The sequence below is a fragment of the Panthera onca genome, chromosome C2, assembly GCF_046562875.1.
Source record: "Panthera onca isolate mPanOnc1 chromosome C2, mPanOnc1 haplotype 2, whole genome shotgun sequence".
NCBI classification, from domain to species: Eukaryota; Metazoa; Chordata; class Mammalia; order Carnivora; family Felidae; genus Panthera; species Panthera onca.
The window spans coordinates 87798735-87821884 of NC_138347.1; the positions used below are offsets into that span (position 1 = coordinate 87798735).

At 35.1% G+C, this 23150-nt stretch overlaps 1 protein-coding gene across 2 annotated transcripts in view; it reads right to left on the reverse strand.

Moving 5' to 3' along the window:
- The window catches only part of PIK3CA (phosphatidylinositol-4,5-bisphosphate 3-kinase catalytic subunit alpha), an 84242-nt gene that overhangs the window by 45672 nt on the left and 15420 nt on the right, over window positions 1–23150 (reverse strand). The window contains exon 1 of one of the 2 annotated variants that reach the window (XM_060639261.3): window positions 2712–3447. The exons of the other annotated variant lie outside the window; for it this stretch is intronic. The gene's annotated coding sequence lies outside the window, so the exon portion shown is untranslated. Of the gene's footprint in view, window positions 1–2711; window positions 3448–23150 lie in introns of those variants that run through there. 2 annotated transcript variants of the gene reach the window in all.

The window sequence follows — 23150 nt, forward strand, 5'->3', positions numbered from 1 at the left end:
CACAAACCTTGAGATCATGACCTGAGCTGAAGTCAGATGCTTAACCAACTGCACCACCCAGGCGCCCCTCACCTTGTTTTTTCTGGTAGTAGTATATTTTTGCTATAATTCTTTGGTTCCTCCTTATTAGCCAGCACACCTTGTGACTGATGGCATGTACTGATAAGACAGGTGGACAGAATTAAGGGTGACTTCTTTTGCCCAAAGAAAAGGACAAAGCTAATGATTCCATAAAGAGAATCTAACCAGTGACTTGAGCTTTAACATCTTAATACCCCGAGCAAACAATCAATGGACCTGAAAACATTTTGGAAACCTCTACATTTTTTCAACTATGGTATTATTCAGTGTTTAACAGCAAAGAAAACAACATAAATGAGAGCAGTCTAGTTCTAAGGGTACAGTAGAAATGGCCTAACCAATGTTTCTGCTTTGGTTCAGATCACTGCTCCATCATCCTCAGCTCTACTGACCCTCTGGAGAACTCTGCAGTCCGTAAAACCTCCCCAGGAGTTTTCTTATTTGCACAAAGTGAATAAAAAGTTATTATCCCACAGTGACTTATAAGAATTCAATGAAATAATACATATAAAATCCTTAGCACAGTGCTTAGAGTATGAAAACTCAATAAAATTTCCCTCTCTTATCTACTGGATCAATTCTATCAAGATCCATGGGTCCAGAAAAGGGCCAGAACTTTATGGTTTCAAGCCGATTTCATAATTATGAAAAAATTTTTGATGCAGAGTATTTTGCTTATGTACTTGATATCTGTAGACATGTTTCTGTCCTCATTTTTATATCTGTCTCTGTATTCTTTCAAAAAAAAATTTTTTTTTAATCTTTATTTATTTTTGAGAGAGAGACAGCGTGTGAGCAGGGGAGGAGCAGAGAGGGAGACACAGAATCCGAAGCAGGCTTCAGGCTCTGAGCTGTCAGCACAGAGCCCGACGCGGGGCTCGAACTAATGAACCATGAGATCATGACCTGAGCCGAAGTCAGATGCTCAACCGACTGAGCCACCCAGGCGCCCCTTGTCTCTGTATACTTAATGAACTGCAAAATGCCTAAAGGATGAGACCTGTATCTATTTAACTCAGTTTGTACACTTTGAGCAGAGCACAAGTATCAAATGGGTATCTGACATATTTCAATAATGATAAAACAATCACACAAGTCAACAAGAGACATAAGAAAAAAAACATATAGAACTACATGCCAAAAAAATCTTATTTTAGAATTATGCTATACATAATTTGTAAAATCTACTTCTTTACATTCATACATGAGATTATACTGGTTTTCTTATTTAAAGAAAAACAGACAAAAAGGAATGAGCAACAGAAACAAAAATGCAAAGTCATAGTTACAAATACTTTTGGCTCTTGGACCGAAAAAAAATAACAACCAGTTAGGAAAAGAGAGAAGTGAAGGCGAATTACATAGACCATACCACTGATTTCATGTTAAAAAAAAATGCCTTTTAATCATATTTGGTTTGATTGAAAATGGGCAGGAATGATCTTTTTGGGCTAAAACCCAACAACACAGCCCATCTTCTACATTAAGTAATTGACTATCTGGTTCACTTAAAGGAAATTTGGTATAATGTGGAGGATAATTTTTTTTTTAAGCATAAGAACAATTTATTTACAAAATGTCAAAGTCAGCTGCCTCATATTGGAGGATAAGTTTTTAATGAGGAAAAAAACCACTCTCCTTATAAATGGTTACAAACTAGTATCTTTATATAAAACAGAGAAATAACCCTAAGGTATTTAAATTTTATAGCTGTTTCTACATTGAAGGGCCAAGAGTATTCTTCAACAATACAGGGAAAATAGAACCTTAATTATGCACCTGATTGCCTTCATGAAAATTTAACCAATATCAGATCAATGGAGACCAGCCCAGGAAGGAAGGAAATGCAAAATATGGAGGGGTTCTTGAAATGTTACTCTAATTTCCTGCTAATCAAATATTTTAGCTCCCATGGAACATAAAGAGAAAAGGGCCTGAAAGATTAACCTTTCATAAGTAAGTTTATAAACTTATTACTGATGATACCCAAAATATGGGGCTCACAGTCCTTTGTAATTCCCCTTTACAAATGAGACTCATGTCCTATCTACTTCAGGAAGAATATCAATATATTACTTGGAATTACACAGATGTTGCCAACCACACATTGTTTCTTTCTTGATTGACGGATTAAGAAGTATAAAAGGACTCTAACTTTTCTGATTAAAGTTTGTATGAAAACTAACTCTCCCCTCTCTTTCAAAAGCCTGGGACTTCACCAAAAATAACTTCATTCATTCTTGCCCTAAAGAAGCTAACACCATCCTGGATTTGGTTGATTTGTAAAACTGTTATTTCCTAGCTGCTAGTGATGTACAGAAAAAGAAGAGACAAAAGAGTACATTATTCAGGTCCTAGCTGGATAAATTCACTAAAAAGTTTAAGAATATCCAGATTAAACATCTGAATTAAGAACATCTAGCAAAAGGTAACCCTAGCAATATGTCTTCCAGCTCACTTGACTTTATTCTTTTAAAGATCTGTAACACACTGAAGGCAAAATGTTTCCGTAAGCCACAAACTTCCTTCCTAAAGTTTATCAAATGACTTTTTCTTATTTATTTATTTACTTACTTATTTACTTATTTATTTATTTATTTATTTATTTATTTATTTACTTACTTACTTACTTATCTGGTATAGTTTAATTCCTTCACAAGCCTTTCCATGGCTTTGAATACTTCAACAATCTTCTTCCAAGTCTTCCTGCAACTATGGGTGAGGGTGGATGAACTTCGGGAAAACACGTGCTTCACAGCGTTCCCTTTTGTTTTCTATATTCACCAAGAATGAACAGCTATCTTATTTCTTTATGTCACAGGATGAAGACATAGTTTAACTACTACGGGGGCTTCTAGTCAAGTACTATTCCTTCTGGTGGTAGCCTGGTAGTGTCTAGATGCATTAAAACCTGCCTGCACTCCACCAATTAACCATATGGTCTTTCTTGACAATGGTGAAAAGATGAGTCTACTGCCATTATAAAGTGAGACCTGAGTTAGCTACAGATTTCTCAGTAGATCCAGTTGTTCTGTCTTCCTCAGAATGAGTAGTTTGTGGCCACAGACAAAGAGAAAAGAACCCCCAAGTGACAAAATAGTAAATGTTCAGTCTAGTCCAGTCCAATAAGGAGAGCTAGCTTTGACTGGGGGTACTAGCAGACCCAATATATTCACCAGATTTATTTCACAGAAGGTCTCTTTGCTTTGGAGTATTATTTTCATTTTTGACCAACTCAACATTGTAAACCCAAAATCTGCCATCCGCTCCATTTTCTGGCAATAACAGAATAGTTTAGTATTTAATAGTAAGGGCAAAAAACTCCACTGAATTATTGACCAACTTTAATCATGATTTATCATCCTTCAATATTTGATCTCTGATAAAAAGGCTATTTCACTAAAGCAAAATTTTAAATAATGCAGAATAGCTGTTTGGAAGCAAAGGAACACAGACCTCCCAGAAGTGCAATCAGAGAGGGAGGGGCTTACTTTCAGCACAAGCATCACCTACTGACATGTGAACAGAAGAGTTCTATGAGTGATAGCAACAACAATGTGGAGGCATGGAAGCGCAAACATTTTTAAAAATCATTTTTTTTCAGCCACTCTAATATGGGCACAGTACTTCAGAATCCATTTAATGATGAAAGAGATATATTAGATGGTCTTTGCATTTTAAACATTTACTGTTAACTTATACTTAATATAGTATAATACACTGTATGTCTGGGAAACTACAGTTGCTATACCTTAAAATGAGAGCAATGAGAATGACAAATTGAAATGGGTGTAAATGTGTAAAAATAGCAACATAAGCAATCAGTACATACAGTATTTCTATTTTATTCATTGATGTTCAATGTCACCAGTTGACCACTTAAGGTATATAGTTTAAACAATAAAAAATACCTTATAATAATTCATTAAGTTAAACTGCTTCCTTAGAAAATGTATCAACTGACAGGAACTAGTTATTTAACCTAAGTCATTAAACTGTCTATTAACCCAACAACTACTTCACACATTATAATGTATTAGGTAATCTTGCTGAAATTAAAGGCACAGAGAAAGATGTAAGAAAGTTTGAAGAAGAAAATTTAAAGGGGCTAAAATTCTGGACCCTCACTACGGAGTTATACTCAAAGGGAATGAGTGTGCAAAGAGAGAGATTGTGGGGGATGATAAAAGGGACTTTTGAGTCTGCGCTCAGTAATGCTTACTACAGGGATGGATACGTGATGGAGAATGCTTAGGTAAAAATTTAAAGTGAGAGCATCTATTATGGTAAAGAGCACATTCAAACTGCTATTTCTAAAATTGCAAGATTAAGGTTAAACTAAAACTGGACTGTCTAAACTTTTAATTTCATCTAGTCAATGCTTATACTTCCTATCATTTGACAGTGGCTTCATGGTCTAAGGGATCACAGTTTGATAGTCTCATACCAATTTGGTGGGGCATAAGAAAAAAAGGCACAGAAAAATTCTATAAAGTATTCCCAGTGTCAATACTGGAAATCAGAAATTCACCTTTTGTCTCAACCTCAAAATGATGGGTTTTTTTCTTTTAAGATAAAAGTATAGGCTCTATTTTTAAAGTGTAATTAACAAAACCACAATAATTAGCTTATTAGTTTAAAAAAAATCTACTTTAACGTCCCTAGGAATCGGCTAATTAAAACCTGTGCTTGGTCCCTTTGTTTCAATTGGCTTTACAATACTAGTGTTCTTACCCATCACTAGTCTCTCACAATGGTATCATTAGCACTAAGATCCAAATAACAGTGCTGTATTTATGACTGCACTTTAGTTTGCACAAAAGCAAAATTCTGAGAAGAGCATGAGTCATTATCCCCAGGGTAAAAAAAAAATGTTTCTTTGGTCAGAATATGAAACTTATTACTGAAACCAGTAATTTAGCCTAGAAATTCCTTTTCTGAATAAATGGAACAGAATGTTTCTTTTCTGTATTCGAACACTCCGAAACTAGCAGAACTGTCCATCTGCTTTTACTACTCTACATATCTGGTGTGTGGTGACAGAAAAACAACCTTTAATCTAACTATTTTCAGTACTGCTCTTTTGTTCTGTCCTGTCATAATCATAATGTCATCTTCCCAGGACAAAATACAGACAGACAGACACACACACACACACACACACACACACACACACACACACACCCCTACCTCCCCTTCACTATTTGAGTAATCTATTACAAAGTCACTGCAATAATGTAGAGAACAGTCTAAAAGTGGATTATTTCCATAACGTTAAATGTTAGGAAGTTCTCAGGTTCGTATTCTATATCTTGTCTTAAAATATCTTCATAATTGAAAGGTAAAAGTTACAAAGGTAAGGAACTATTGATGTTTTAAATGATTTAAAATTTCCCCCCAAATTTCCCCAATAAAAGTCAAAATAATCTTTCTAGGATATTTTCCTGGCCTCTTTTAATTGTTTTTCTTGTTGGTACCTCTTACTCTGTGTATTCATGACACCACCACTCTCTCAATCTCCAAGGCTGGACCCTTTGGAGTTCTCAACTTCTCTTGCATGATGTCACTTCCACCCATTAAATCACCCTCAAATGCATCACTTTGGCGGGGGGGCATCTTCTCTATCACTTCTAAACCCTAACGAGTTCTCATATGGAACAATGACAGGTCTCTAATTCAACAAGCCTTCATAAAGTAATTGTTATCTATAAGACACTGGCAATTAAAGTGAAGGGATGACTGATGGAAAAGAAGAGGGAAAAGATCATTCATATGTGTATATAAATGAAGGTGAAAAGAATAGAGTTCTAATACCTTACAATCTGAAAAGCAGAATATAGTAATTACAGGACAAAGCGTATGTATGCGCTTAAGGGAAAGGTGCTTAATGAATGATAGGATTTCTGACTGGTACAAAATGAGCAGCAGCCTAAGTGCTGTATGAACTAAGGCAAAAAGCCGTGAAAGCACAGTATTTAGTTTCTTCCCTCCCCAATTAATTAGCCAGTGTGAGGAATACTGGCTACCTAAAACATCTACCTAATCACATCACTACTCAATTAAAATAATATGGTGAATTTCTAGTATCTACAGAATATAGTTCAAACTCAAAGCCTCACCAACCATTACAACTATGCTCCCCCCCTTACTCTCTTTCCCCCCACACTTCAAGCTCTAAGCTTTCTAGATCATTTTCCTTTACAGATTTTTTTTTTTGGTTTTGGAAAAAGGGTCCATGATCTTTCTCCTACCTCTATGCCTATTCATTGCCATTTCAATCATACCTATCCTTTCAATTCAGCCCAAATGCTTTCCATTCAGTCCCATTAAACCTGGTTTCTAATTCCAAATTAACTTCAGATTCATTTCGTTAAAGTCAAAACAAAGATCAAAGCAAAACTGGTATTTTGATTGAGAAACTCTGATTTCTACTAGTTTAGGGAGGCATACTTCCTATCCAAGTATGTACTTACAGTTTTCTGTTTTTCAATGTTCCTTAGTATTAACTTTTTAATTGTACTGTAATTAACTTACAGTGAACTGCACTGTGTTCTTAACTGAGCTTAAGTGTTCAGTTTGATGACTTTCAACAACTTTTTATATCCATGTAACCACCATACAAACCAAGATATAGAACATATCTATTAACCCGGAACATTATTTCATGCTCTTTTGCAATTCATTTCTCTCTCTGCCCCTTGATTATCACATTTTGATTTCTGTAATCATAGGTCACTTTTGCAGGTTCTTGACTTCATATAAATTGAATTATACAGTGTATATACTATTTTGTGTTTGGCTTCTTTTGCTTAACATACTGCATTTGAGATTTATGCATGCTGTTGATATATGACCAATTAATTCTTTTTAATTGCCAAGTAGCAGACCAAAATATATTTCAGCTCATTTATCCATTCTCCAATTGTTGAATATATGAGCTGTTTCCAGTTTTGGCCACGAACATTCTTACATTAGTTTTTTTGTTTTAGTGGACATATACTTTCACTTCTTTTGGTAAATACTCAGCAGTAAAATACTGGGTTGTAAGGTATGCAGACTGACTACTTGTCCTTAAGAAGGCCTGCTTGCAAAGTTGGCCCTTGGCGGGTATTTAGGAAGTTGGATCAAGGAGTTTAGTGAATTCTTACTCCCTAACTGATAAAAGTGGCTCACTGTGCCTAAACTGTTAATGAAAACAATATGGTTTATATTGAGTATCTGCTTGCCTTCTGGAATTTGGGTATGTGTTGGGCAGAAGGATCAGCCTCAAAACATTTGTGTGCTGAACCTAACAAGCTTTCCTGGTTGTCTACATTTCATACATGTTGTCTCAACTTCTTGCTGGGGAAATTAAGTCTACCTTGGGTGACTCCACTACAAAAGGACCCTTGGAAGCCTGCACATAATCTCCCCTGGATTTCTCCCCATGTACCTTTTCCTTTTGTTGACTGTGGTTTGTACTCTTTGATCATACATATGATTACACACCAAGTCCTATGAGTCCTCTTGGCTAGCAAACAAACCTGGGGATGGTGTTGGGGACCTCTCAATACATAAGGTAAACATTATGTTTACCTACCTACCAGTTCTCCAAAGTGACCGACCATTTTGCATTACTGCCAGCAATAAGTAAGAATTCCAGTTGCTCTTTATCCTCATAACTAGTTAGTGGTATCAGTTTTTCCATTTAAGCTATTCTAGTGGGTATGTAGTGGTACCTCTACAAATTAAAACCATAGTGTTTTACTGTTTACTGATGACTAATGATGTTGAAATTTCTTCCTGTGCTCACTGGCCATTTGTTTATCTTCTGTGAAATGTCTGTTTGAGTATGCATTTTTGTATTTGGTAGTTGATTTTTTATAATGTTGATTTCAGAGGTTCTTTATATATTCTGGTGTAAGTTCTTTTGTCACTTCTGTCACTCAGTAAAAACTGAGAATATTTTTTTTCCCATTCTGTCTTTTGATGAGCAAAAAATTTTAATTTTGATAAAGTCTTATTCATCTTATTTTCTTTTATTAGTGTTTCTTGTGTCTTGTCCAAGAAATCTTTGCCTTCTCAGTAGAGTTTTAAAAGATTGCTTCGGGGCACCTGAGTGGCTCAGTCGGTTAAGAGTCCGACTCTTAGTTTCACCTCAGGTCATGCTCTCACGGTGTGTGAGTTCAAGCCCCGCATCAGGCTCCGTGCTGACAGTGCAGAGCTTGCTTGGGATTCTCTCTCTCTCCCTCTCTCTCTGCACCTCCCCCACTCACTCTCTCTGTCTCTCTCAAAAATAAATGAAGAAAACTTAAAAAGAAAAAAAAAAAAAAAAAAAAAAAAGATTGCTTCACGTAAGTTCTGCTATGGCTTACTAAGTTTATTTCTAGATAAGTGATCTTATTGTTAATTTTATAAATGAGTTCTTCTCGTCCATTATATAATTGGTTATTGTTCATATAAAGGAAAACTATGGTTTATTTACATATTAATGGTATAATACCAAGAAGACATACGGGAAAAAAGTGGATAAATATGACTAAATAAAAGTAAAAGATTTTGGTCTGGCAAAAGTACCACAAACCAAATTCAAAGACCACTGGCAAACTGGTAAAGATGTATTTACAACAGATAGGACAAAAGGCTAATTTATTTTTGGTAATTTACAAATAGTTTGGACAAGTCAGTAAGAAAAAGATGAATAAGAAAGCATTGCAAATAGTTTGCAGAAAAGGAAATTTAAATGGGATAAGCTTAAGGCAATAATTTTAAAATGAAAATAAAAACAATGATATATTCCCATTTTTTACTTATCAGATTGAAAAAAAAATTAAGCTTGATGAAACCCATGACTGTAAAAATAGCACTCTTAGAAAGTTGGTGGAAATGTAAACTTTCTACAAGACAATTCTAACAATATGATTAAATATTTATTTATTTTGAGAGACAGAGAGAGAGAGAATGAAAGCAGGGTAGGTGCAGAGGGAGAGGGAGAGAGAATCTGAAGCAGGCTCTGCACTGCCAGCACAGAACCTGACGTGGGGCTTGAATTCACAAACTGTGAGATCATGATGTGAGCCAAAATCAAGACTTGGACATGTAACCAACTGGTCTACTCAGGCACTCCAATATGATTCAAAATTTAAAATGTACATATTCTTAGGCTAGGCAATCTCCCAGCAGAAGTTATTACATGGATGTATTTGTACAAATTTACCAAAAAGCAGGTTAAAGAATATTCAAAGAGGCAATGTTCATGAAAGCAAAAACTGGAAACAACCTCATATTAATAGGGTAATAATTATGTAAATTATAGTAGTGTAATTTATGAAATCCTACACAGCTATTAAGATGAATGATGTAGATCTATGTGTACTAATACGAAAAGAACACCAAAATACACAAGGAGGTTGAGGAAGAGCTGTAGAACAGTGTGCTTATAAAAAGGGAAGAAACAGGGGCGCCTGGGTTGGCTCAGTTGGTTAAGCCTCCGACTTTGGCTCAGGTCATGATTTCACAGTTCATGAGTTCAAGCCCCGCGTTGGGCTCTGTGGTGACTGTGGAGCCTGGAGCCTGCTGCCAGTTCTGTGTCTCCCTCTCTCTGTCCCTCCCCTGCTCATGCTCTGTCTCTCTCTCTCAAAAATAAATAAAACATTAAAAACAATAAAAAAAAAATCAGACTTCTGATTTCAAAATATCAGGGTAAAAACCTCTGTGCCTCCAATCACTCCCAAATAAGGAGAATAAGGTAAACAAACACCTTCTTTGATAAAGCCAGAAAACTGTAACCCTAAACCATAACATATAGACAGGCTAAAAAAAAAAAAAAAAAAAAAAAAAAAGAGAGAGAGAATGCTCATTGAGATGAGGAATATTAAATTTAAGTGCCTATAGATAAGAAGCAAGCCAATTCTTAACCTCAGAAAGGTTTGGAGCTAGGAGATACCTGGAACTATTAGAATTCCAGGTTAAGTCCACTTAGTGTAGTCAATGACTTCCCAATCCTTCAGAACTCAGAAGGTAGAGTTTCTGGAAAAATTAAACCCAAGGGACTTTGGACTTAAATATACACAGAAGTAGATAAGGGTAAAGTTGTGACTAAAACCAGAAGATTATAAGAAAGACTCGAAGCCCCTTTCTTCAGTATGGCTCAAGAGCACTTGCAGCTCTACACAGGAGATGATAAATTTTCTCCAGAAAAAGATCCAAAACTGACTAACCCAGAGAAAGATCATGACATTTAGGGATTTCCTAGAGCATGGTCCACCAACAGACAAGAGCTCTGCTCTCAAACTCTATTTCCCACCAGCCTTTAAATTCTTTTAAATATGGGGGCGCCTGGGTGGCTCAGTCGGTTAAGTGTCCGACTTCAGCTCAGGTCACCATCTCGCGGTCCGTGAGTTCGAGCCCCGCGTCAGGCTCTGGGCTGATGGCTCAGAGCCTGGAGCCTGCTTCCGATTCTGTGTCTCCCTCTCTCTCTGACCCTCCCCCGTTCATGCTCTGTCTCTCTCTGTCTCAAAAATAAATAAAAAAAAGTTAAAAAAAAATTTAAATTCTTTTAAATATGAATGACAGTCAAAAATTCTTATGCGTTTCAGGCAAGTCTCCAATACTAAAGACAGAGACCAAAACATCATAGGAGTGCTGAGAAACAATGATGGAACAGAAAAAAATGTCAAGAAAACTAAGATATTCTAAGAGAAAATACTATTATCATTTACCAGATGAGCAATCAACAAGAAAAGAATAATTAGACAATAAGAGCTGAAAAAAAGTTCAATGAAAACTTGAAGTTACAGTCAAGGCAATTTTCCACAAGGCAGAAAAAAGAGAAAGAGATGATTAATAGAAGGGAAAGGTAAAAAATTAGAAAAAGAAATCCAGGAAGTTTAATACCTGATTTGTAGGAATTCCAGAAAGACCAATGAAAACAGAGGTGAGAATATATCAAAAAAGGCAAAAAGTTTCCAAGAGCTGAAGGATGTTAAGTCGGCAGGAAGCAAGGACCTACATAGTGCACAGTACAATAAATGAAAAATACAATGCTTTAAAGTTTCAGAATACTAGGCATGAAGAGAAGATAATAAACACTTCCAAAGAGAAAAATAAATAAATAAAAGATCAGGAACCAGAAATGGCACTGGACCACTAAATAGCACAACTGGAAACCAGAAGAAAAGAATACTGTAAAAATTCTGAGTAAAAATGATTTTCAATCTAGGATTCTACACTCATCTAAAATATCACATAATTGTAGGAGTAGAAAATGATATATTCAGGTATGCAAAAATCTCAAAAAATTTACCTCTCAGTTATCTCTTTTCAGGAAGCCACTAAAGGATATGCTCCTGTAAATGAGGGAATAAACCATGAAGATATAGGGTACAGGAAATGAAGGCTGCAACACAGGAAGCAGGTGTAGGGAATTTCCAGGATGAGAGCAAAGAGAAGTCTTACCGAAACAGCTGTGAAACAGACCTAGGGAGCAGTCAAGATTAAATCAGAGAAACTGAAGTCTCTAGGAAGGTATCTTTGGAAAATAACCAAACTATCTCATGGGTGAATGGTATTACAAAGAGGCTCGAAGCATGTGGGAAGAAACTCAGATATGATGGTTTAACTAAGCAAAATTTTTAAATGAGGTAATTAATTTAAACAATAAACACAAAAATATTGTACCATAAAAGATATAACCACATGCACTATTTGTTTCATTACTGAATAATATTATGTGGTCATAATAATAAAAACACTAAGTGTATATTTAGCCAGAAATAATATACTAGGACATGAGATAAGGCAAAGTAAGGCATTAAAAGAGGTAAAATCATGTTATAAGAAGAAATTAATGGATGTCAAATATTGGTGGACCAAGAGATAGCAATATACCCCATTATTATAAGTGGTAAATATGAGCAGCTGAAATAGTTGAAAGTGGTTTTCCTGAAGAATTACTTAAGGCAAGACAAGTTTAGGGGACAGGATGGGAGGAAGGAGGAGTGGTAAACTTTTTAATTAATCTTTCAGTAGTAATTAAAAAAATTTTTTTTTAACGTTTATTTATTTTTGAGACAGAGAGAGACAGAGCATGAACAGGGGAGGGTCAGAGAGAGAGGGAGACACAGAATCGGAAGCAGGCTCCAGGCTCTGAGCCATCAGCCCAGAGCCCGACGCGGGGCTCGAACTCACGGACCGCGAGATCGTGACCTGAGCTGAAGTCAGACGCTTAACCGACTGAGCCACCCAGGCGCCCCTTTCAGTAGTAATTTAAAATAACATGATTGTATTTTTATTTATCTGAGGTAATTTAAAATTTGGTTCAATGTGTCTTGGTAAATGTGTAACAGTTGTGAAAATTACCACCACAATGAAGTTAAAAACAGCTACCTACCCCTATAAGTTTTCTCCCTTTGTTGTCAATCCTCAATCTTCATTCTTACCCCAGGTCCTAGGTAACTAATAATTTGGCTTCTGTCTTTGTATGTTTTTTCTTATTCTGGACTTTCACATAACTGAAATCATTCAGTATGCAATGTTTTGTGTCTAGCTTCTTTCACTTAGTAGGATGTTTTCATTTTTACCATTTATGTTTAGGTCTAGGATCCATTTTGAATGAATTTTTGGGGTTTAGTGTGAAGATTGTGTTAAGGATCTTTTTAAAAATTTCTCCAAATGCTCAGGTCACTATCTCAAGGGTTTGTGAGTTTGAGCCCCACGTGGGGCTCTGTAGAAAGTGCAGAGCCTGCCCAAGATTCTGTCTCCCTCTCTCTCTCTGCCTCTCTCCCACTCTTTCTCCCTCTCAAAGTAAATGAACTTAAAAAAGTTTTCTCCAAAAAAAAAAAAAAAAAAGTTTTCTCCAAATGGACATCTAGTTATTCTAGAACCATTTTTTGAAAAGATTATTCTTTCCCCCTTGAATTATATTAGTACTTTTGTAAAAAATCAATTATCCTATTAAGTATGGTTCAATTTCTAGATTCCAAATTTCCTCCATTCATCTATATGTCTATCCTTATGCTAATACTGAACCATTCTGACTACTGTAGCTTCATAGCAATTCTAAAAATCCGGTATTTTAAGTCCTTAGATGACTGTGCTTAAATTTTTTTTTGGCTGCTACTTTATGCCTTTGCATTTCCATATAAATTTTAGAATCATTTTGCCAATTCCTATGAAAAAGACTGACAAGATTTTGATTGGGATTGCATTCACTCTATAGCTCAGTTTTATGAGAACTGCCACCCTAACAATATTTACTCTTCCAATTCAAAAACATGGTGTATCTCTCAATTAATTTAGGTCTTCTTTAATTTCTGTCGGCAATACTTTGTAATTTTCAGTGTAAAGGTTTTGCATATCTTTTGTTGAATTCATTTCTAAGTAATTACACAATATTACCGTGGTTTTTTGTTTTTTAATTTCATTGTTGGATCATTCATTGCTAGTATGTAGAAATACAATTAGTTCTTGTTTATTAACAATCTTCTACAGCCTTGTAAATTCACATACTCATCCTTTTTTGCAGATTTCTTAGAACTTTCTATATACATGCCACCTGTGAATAATTTTACTTCATTCTTTCTATTCTGTATGTCCTTTCATTTCTTTTTCTTGCCTTAATGCACCAGCCATGCATGACCTCCAGTGTAATACTGAATAAAAGTGGTGACAGCAAACATCCTTGACTTGGTCTTGATCTTAAAGTGGAAATGCATAAAATCATTCACCATGAAGTATGTTAATGGTTTTTTCATAAACATCCTTTATCAGGTTAAGGAGGGTGCCTTCAATTCCTACTCTGCTGAGAGGTTTTATTGTAAGTCTGTACTGAATTTTGTCATCTGTATCTACTGGGATGCAAATATATTTTTTTCAACTTTATCTTGGTAGCATGGTATATTACACTGAATTGATTTTTTGGAAGCTAAACCAGCCTTGCATTACTAGGATAAATCCCACATGGCTATGATGTATTATTTTTTTTATCTACTGCTAGATTTAACATGCTAATATTTTGTTAAGGGGTTTTGTGTCTTATGTTCATGAGGAATATTGGCTACTATTTTTCTTTTCTCACAATGTCTTCATTTGGTTGTGGTAAGTGTGTAATGTTGGCCTCATAAAGTGAGTTGTGACATTTTTTAGTCCTGTATTTTTTGAAAATTTCTGTAGGACTGGTATTTTTAATTCTTTCATGTTTGTCAGAATTACCAGCTATGCCTTCAGGGTCTGGATTTTTTTTTGTTGTTGGAAGGTTTTAAATTACTAATTGAATTTCTTTATGTAAGTCTATTTACATTTTCTATTTCTTCTTGAGTCCATTTTGGTCATTTGAATTTTGCAAGGAATTTTTCCACCTCATCTAAGTCGTCAAATTGGTTAGTGTAAAGTTGTTCATAATGTTCCTTTATTATATTTTTAAGTATCTATAAAATAGATAATATTGTTTATTTGCATCTCCTTTTTTCTTGATCATTCTAGTTAAAGGTTTGTTAATTTTATTGAACTTTTTAAAGAACCAGCTTTTCATTGATTTTCTATTTTCTATTTCCTTGATTTGTGCTATGAGCTTTATTATTTCCTTTCTTTTACTTATTTTGGGTTTAATTCACTCTTTCTTTGCTGGCTTCTTAAAGCAGCAGCTTAGATCACTGATTTTAGACCTTTCTTTTCTAGTAGGTCTTTAAAGCTACAAATTTCTTTGTTAGCACTGCTTTAGCTATATACTGATTATTTTCATATGTTGTTGTATTTCTATTTTCATTCGGTAAAAATATTTCCTAATTTCCCCTGTGAATTCTTCTTTCACCCATGGGTTACTTAGAAATGCATTATTTAATTTCTACATATTTGGGGATTTTCCTTATTTCTTTCTGTACTGATTTTTTTGTATTGATTTTTAAATTTAATTCCTTGTGGTTGCAGAACACAATGCATAATTTCAATTTTCTTATATTTACTAATACATTTTATGTGTGTGGGTCAGTAGATGGCTCATTCTGATGAATGTTTCAAATCCACTTTGAATGCATTGGGTATAATTTATTGTAGATGTCAATTAGGTCAACTTGCCTTACTCAAGTCTTATTTATCCTGTTTTTCTGCCTACTTATCCTACCCATTGTTGACAGAAGTGTACTAAAATCTCCAACACTAAATGTTGAACCATTTCTCCCTTCAGTTTTGTTGGTTTTTTGCTTCCATGTATTTTGTGCCTCTGTTACACTGATATACACTTAGAATTTTTATATTTTCCTGTTGTATTCATTCCCTTACATTTATGAAATGTATCTCTCTGTCTCTAGTATTACTCTTTATTTTAAAATATATCTTCACTGGTATTATTATGGTTACTCCAGCATTCTTGTGCCTGTTTCCTATGGAGGAGAATCACCCAACCTCATCATTCTGTGATTACTGGAAGATGCAATTATTTTAATGATGAAAATTAAATACAAATTTAAAAAGGGAATATAATGATAGACTCAGAATATACTTTTAAAAAGAAAATGCTGATTATAATTCTACACGAGTAAAATGAAAAAATACAGATTATATTCCTTTATCCTCTTCTATTTCCCCTTGCCCTAGAATTAATCACATGCTATTAACATTGGCTACACTTGGAGGGCAGGATATGAATGGGAAGTTAGGATACAGAAATGGATATACAAAATGAAAAGCAAAATTTTCAAATAATAATTTGTCTCCTCCTTTGTTATACTCATTTTCTTTCCCTTGTCTAACTGTATCAGTGTTGCACACCAACACAAATAAGAGAAGTTACTGATTGTTCCTTATGTTATTCATAACATGAATGGAGTGTGAATCTTTCATTATTAAGCCTGACTAAAGCTTCTGGTTTGGGACATTTACTATTTAGTATGTCAAGTCATCTTTTACTAAGGTTATGTGTTTATGTGTGAGTGATTAAGAAAATGTATGTGTACATGCACGTTACAGATTTCCTAGTGTTAATATGACCCATTGTAGGGCACCTGGGTGGCTCAGTCGGTTAAGTGGCTGACTTCGGCTCAGGTCATGATCTCACAGTCCATGAGTTCGAGCCCCGCATTGGGCTCTGTGCTGACAGCTCAGAGCCTGGAGCCTGCTTCAGATTCTGTGACTCCCTCTCTCTCTGACCCTCCCTCGTTCATGCTCTGTCTCTCTCTGTCTCAAAAATAAATAAACATTAAAAAAAATTAAAAAAAAATATGACCCATTGTATTTCTAGAATAAATGCCATTTGTGCAGTATGCAGGTGTATGTTTTCACAAACTATTCAATCCATTAGCTAATACTTTACATAAGATAATTAACACCTGAAGTGAGGGTGTAGTTTTCTGTGTGAGTGTGTGTGTGTGTGTGTGTGTGTGTGTGTGTGTGTGAAAGAGAGCCTTTAAAACAGTCTAAGAAGTTTCATAATAGCTTTTATTATACTGAGTGTTTAAAAGGATAATGAGGGGACACTAGCCTAGTAGGCATTAAAGCTTCAGTTATAAAAATAGTATATATAGTATTGGCTGATGCAGATCCAGAGAACAGAACTTAGTACAGCAATGAACACAAGTAGTTGCTGCAATTTTGTATGGGGAAAAAAAAAACAAACCCAGAATTTCTAAGTGAGGTAATAGGATAGATTATTTACTAGATGATACTGATAGCCACTTGGAGGGGGGAAAAGTTTAATTTTTACTGCTTTAAGATAAAGAAAACTTTAAAATGTTTCTGAGTAAAACAAAAGACTTGAAGGAATGGAGAAACGTTATCATGTTCTTAGATAGGAAGACTCAAATTCATAATGATGTCAGTTCTCCCTTAAATAATCTATACATTTAACATGATCCCAATTAATACTAGTATGATTTGTGTGTGCAGAACTTATTATGCTGATTCTAATGTTAAAAAAAAAAAGAAAAGCAGAAAACTCAGGAGAAATTAGAGGAGGGAAAAAAGAAAGGAGAGAAAAGGGGCTAGTCCTACCAAATATTAAAATATATAATAAAATCACAATAATTACATGGTTAAGATGTTCATAGCAATAGAACAGAAAATTTAAAATAGACACAGAATGTATTATAAATAAGGATGTCATTTCAAATCAATAGAGAAAAGACCATTTGTAATAACTGGTTGGACACTTGAAAAAAAGAGAGGGTTCCCAACTTACATTCAGATAAATTCTACTTAGAATAACAATCACAATGTAAAAAAAAACATAAAAATACAGTAAGAACACATGAGGTGACCCTTCTACATATAAGTCTTTCCTAAGTGAAATCAAGATGCCATAAAAAGATTGATAAATCCAATTACACAGAAACAAAAATTCCTGTATGTAGTCGAAAAATACCATAGGCAAAGATAAAAGATGAACTAGTAAAAATTATTTGCTACTCATATAATTAACAATGGGAGAAACCCCTACTGTATATATAGGAACCACCCAATAAAAAATGGATAGAAGAATATGAACTGAGAGTTCACAGAGAAAGAAATGCAAGTTGCCAAAAATATCAGATAATTACTCATCTTTATTCATAATAAAATGCAGATTAAATGATCTATCTCACCTACTGGATTTTCAAAATTAAAAAAAAAACTGCTAAAACACAGAGCAAAAGAAATGTATTGAAAATAAGGGGTAAACAGATGTAAGATGAATCAAAGAGGTCCAACAACCAAATACTTGTTATTCCAGAAGAAATAAGAGAAAAATGGAGAAAGAAAATTAAAGAAATAAAAAACATATGAGCTGGAGAGACCTACATGTTTAGATTAAAAGAGACAACTGAGCAGAATAAACGGAAAAAAAAAATCCTGCATACTATATGATAAAAGACAAAGATAAGAGCCTAAAAGCTTCCACAGGGGGGAAAATAGGTAATAGGTAGTATGTAAAGGGACAATTATCTGACTGGCAACAAACATTCTTTTCATTAATAACCGTGGTGAATATTATATAGGTGAAACACTGGATGTTAACTGCACTGGAATTAAAAAAATAACAAGTGAAAAACTCTGCAGTAATTAAAATCTGTTGGAAAACAACTGACCAGGAATTCTATGCTCAGCAAATTATCATGTGTAAAGAAAAAAAATAAAGGTATTTCCATGGGTTTTCCTTCCATGAATCAATTCTGAGGGACCTGATTTATTATTCTAGCCAACCACAGATGGAAGTCAAGAAAGAAGAAGATATCCTATACTAGAAATGGTGGAACTGGCCCAGTGGCCAAACAACATAAATAATAAGAAAAAGCAATCCTAGGATAAAGTTTTATCAATTGTAGGAAGAAATAAACCCAAGCTAGAAGATGAAATCTGTATGGCCCAAGTAAAAAATATTTAGGAAAAAGAATACAACTGGCTCTAAGCAACAGATGAGGAAATTGAGGAGTTATTAGTGGTATTAAAGACATGTATATAAAGAATGTACATGACTATTTTTACAATAGAAAAAAAGGCAATTGGAAACTTTGGGGAAAAACTCAAAATATATAATAAAATTATGCTCAAAATATGAGGCAAAACAGCACAATTTTGAGAAACTTATACAGTGTATGAAAAGAGGAACCATGTGACTGGAATGCTAAAAATATTCTTTGTGTGGCTCATGACGCTGAACACATAAAGAAATCTAATCCTAGGATTCTTAGTTGTGGAATGAAACATTTTTACATAATCATTTTAATATAACTAACATTAGTTTCAACTATTAAAATATACCTATAGACAATACATAAGCAGGGTTAAGTATGGTTGTAGAATAGAATGTAAATGTTACCATTACTTGACAATGTAAAATTTGTATAACATGTGGTGAAAGGGTAGGAAAAGACTTCAAAGGAAAAATAGAATAATATTATCATTGTCTAACATAGTGGGGAATCAGGGCTATTACTTAAAGTTGACATGATACAAAATAGACATTTGACAGGGGCATCTGGGTGGCTCAGTCAGTTAAACTTCCAACTCTTGATTTTGGCTCAGGTCATGATCTCACGGTTTGTGGGTTCGAGCCCCACACTGGGCTCTGCGCTGACAGCATGGAGCCTGCTTGGGATTTCCTCTCTTTCTCTTTCTGTCCCTACCCTGCTCTTCTCTCTCTCAAAATAAGTAAGTAAATTTAAAAAGAAAATGGAGATTTGAGTATATTAAAAGTAGAAAGATAGCAAAAGCTAAAGAAACGGAGAATCGGAGGATAGTGAGATGCTGATTAAACATGGTAACAAAATTAAGAAAGAACAAAATTTCAAAATGAAATTAAAATGCTCAAATTTACTTTAATAATCTTCAAGACCAGTGTCTATTTATAGAGGCAGTTTTTCAAATTCTCTAATGCTCCTATTATTTACCAATGCATATATATTTCAACTTAATATTGGGGAGGGTTACTATAGGTATTTGCCTTTTATAAACATCCTTGAGAAACTGAGGAACTCTATTTGGAAATCTTTATAAGGTATAACAGTTTTTCAAGTGTTTAGTGTATGTCAAAGTATGGTACCCTAATTTCCATTTTCTTGATTTCAGTTCCAGAAATATTGGCAGAAAAAGTAAAAAGCTGACAGCTGGGTATAAGGATATTACAAGATGACTCTAATTATCTAAAATGTTTCTTTTAAAAGAACAGTTGCTACTAAATATTTCATTGCTAACATTTGGTTGAAGCCATAGCTATGTGTATTCTATGGCACACTGCATCTGAACCTTGCAGCTGGTGGTTGATTTCCATCAACACCTTAAGGCTGAAGTCTACAGCAAGGCTAAACACATTTAAACTATGAAAATGGAGCTTTAAAAAATATGATGGAGAGGTGTCTGGGTGGCTCAGTTAATCTTTCAATTTCGGCTCAGGTCATGATCTCGTGGTTTGTGGGTTCGAATCCTGCATCAGGCTCTGGGCTGACAGTGCAGAGCCTGCTTAGGATTCTCTCTTTCTCTCTCTCTCTCTCTCCCCGCCCCCAACCCCTCCCTCCTTCCCTCCCTCTCTCTCTCTCAAAATAAATAAATAAACTTAAAAAAATATGACAGAAACCTACTTGAATACTTATATAGATAACTTTTTTTTTAAATTTTTTTAATAGATAACTTTTTGTCTTAGTTGTTGCAGAAAATGTTACCTACATAAATGTCAGCTGAATTTAATTAAACCAGCATTTGTGGAAACCCCATCAGGTACTATAATATGGTTTCTGCAAGGGATACAAATAAGCATCATGAAGTAGAGCATACAGGGTTGGATGTGAAACAGGGACAAAGAGCTTAATATCCAGTAACCAGTTCTTAATCTGGAGGGATAGGTTTTATTTTATAAAGAGTATGATAAAAACGTTTATTGAAACATCCTTTTTTGTTTATTTTTGAGAGGGAGAGAGAAAGAGAAAGGGAGAGAGAGACAGAGCATGAGTGGGGAAGGGGTACAGAGTGAGGCAGACTCGGAACCCAAAGGAGACCCCAGGCTCTGACCTGTCAACACAGAGCCCAACACACGGCTCAAACTCAGGAACCAGGAGATCATGACCTGAGCCAAAGTCAGACGCTTAACTGAATGATCACCCAGGAGCCCCTATTGCAACATCTTCTGCCCCAAACATGATCACTGATAGGTGAGTGGAGGGGGATGCTTAAAAAAGGGATGTGTTTGGGGCGCCTGGGTGGCTCAGTCGGTTGAGTGTCCGACTTCGGCTCAGGTCATGATCTCACGGTCTGTGAGTTCGAGCCCCGCGTCGGGCTCTGTGCTGACAGCTCAGAGCCTGGAGCCTGCTTCGGATTCTGTGTCTCCCTTTCTCTCTCCCCCTCCCCTGCTCATGCTCCGTCTCTCTCTGTCTCAAAAATAAATAAAAACATTAAAAAAATTTTTTTAAAAAGGGATGTGTTTGTGTGTAATTTTACTATGACAGTCTACCTTTCCTGTAAGGACCAGAACCAGAAGAGAAGCCAGGTTATCTTGGGGGTGTAAATCTTAAGTCTATAAACTCCCAAGATGGGTAACTAAGCAAATACTTAAGACCTCATTTTTCTCACTGAAAAGTGGAACTAATCACTCCTCCCCCATCTTTACTAGATTGTTAATTACACGACATACATGTATTTTAGCAATTATTATGGGTCAGGCTTATGCTAGAAGTAAAAGATAAATAAAATGACATCCCTGACTTCAAAAGGCTTATCATCTATTGAGGAAGACAGATATGTAAATAAGTAAGCAAAACTTAGTACAGTGTGTGCGTGCTGTAATAAAGAGGCTATAGGAAACAGAGGAGGGAGAGACGGACTCTGTCTAGGAGAGCTGAGTCCAGGAATACTTTACATAGTTTACATAGAAGCTCAAGGTAGTGTGCCAGGTCAACAGGTTATTGGGTAGGAGCAGCCATAGCGAAAGGGGCTCTGAGCAGCAGAAACAGGATGAGCTTGATGAGCACAGGAGTCCAGAAAGGCCTAGGTGAGCAGAGGCAGCTCACAATGGCTAGACTGCAAGGTGTTCAGTGGGAAAGTACAGAAACTATATACAGAAAAGTGGGCTGGTGCGGAATTGTGAGACTGATAGTAAATTAATGAGATTGCACTTTATTCCAAGGTCACTGTTCCTCAAAATTCTGTCCTGGGATCACATGTATAGGACCAAGAATAGGAAGTCTTGTTAAAAATGCATGTTCCAGGACCAGAGATGCACTGAATCAGATTTTCTGGAGTCTGGGTAATTTACATTTTGGGAGGGGGGATAATTTACATTGTAACAAGTTCCCCTGGTGATTCTTATACACCCAAAGCTTGAGAAGCAGTAATGTAGGCCACAAGGAACTACTAAGCTTTAAGCAGATCAATTTTGTATTTTAGGATGAGTGATATTTTGGCAACTGTGTGGAAGCAGTGTCAATCTCTCCCCTGTTCTCTTCCACAGAATCTATTTATTATAGCACATTCATGAAATTCTGCTAGTTATTTACATGTCTGATAATTCTGGCAGCAGTGTGGAAAGTGAAAGTGGAGAGACTAGTTGGGGTACTTTAGTGATACAGGAAAGAACTAAAATAAGGCAGGGACTATGAGAAAAAATGACAATGAAATCAAAAGCCATTTCTAAGAAAGAAATACCCAAGATTTGATGGTTAATTGAATTTTGGTGGGCCAGAGAGTTTGATAAAGTCAAGGTTAACAGAAATTCTTAGCTTAGCAAGTAATGATGTCATTAACAGAAAAGGATCATATAAAATATAATTGTGAAAACATTTTGAAAACTGGAAATCTGAGTGTAAGATACTAATCAGGTTCCTTTCTAGAGCACTTCCCACACTTCTCCTTTTCTTAACTTAGATGTGGATTATATTCATATTTCTTTCAATGTAAAAGTAACTCATGCTTATTATAGAAATTCATTCACTTAAAAACCGACTGAAATGTCTGTTAAGATCTGGGACTCTGCCTTGTACCTACTTAAAATGCAATGGTGTACAGATGAATGAGGAAACAAAACAGTGAAAAATGCATCTGAGACAACCATTATTACCATTTTTTATGTACTCACGAGTTTTTTTTTCTATGAATATTTTTTAGTTTATTTTTTTGGTTTATATAGTTGTGCTCATATAGTATAATGATTTTTATCTTGTTTTTTTCACTTCAAAAACATTTCCTCAAATTATTGTAAATTTCTCATACACAATAGTGATCTATGACCACCTATTTCTATGGAAGATATAACTGAATATATTTTTACTTACTGAATACTTAAGCTGTTTTAAAATTTCCATTATTATATAAAAAACCATAAAATACCTAGGAATAAATCTAACCAAAGAGGTGAAAAATCTATACACTGAAAACCACAGAAAGCTTATGAAACAAATTGAAGAAGACACAAAAAAATGGAAAAAGATTTCATGCTCCTGGATAGGAAGAACAAATGTTGTTAAAATGTCGATACTACCCAAAGCAATCTACATATTCCATGCAATCCCTATCAAAGTAACACCAGCATTCTTCACAGAGCTAGAACAAATCATCCTAAAATTTGTATGGAACCAGAAAAGACCCCGAATAGCCAAAGCAATCTTGAAAAAGAAAACCAAAGCAGGAGGCATCAC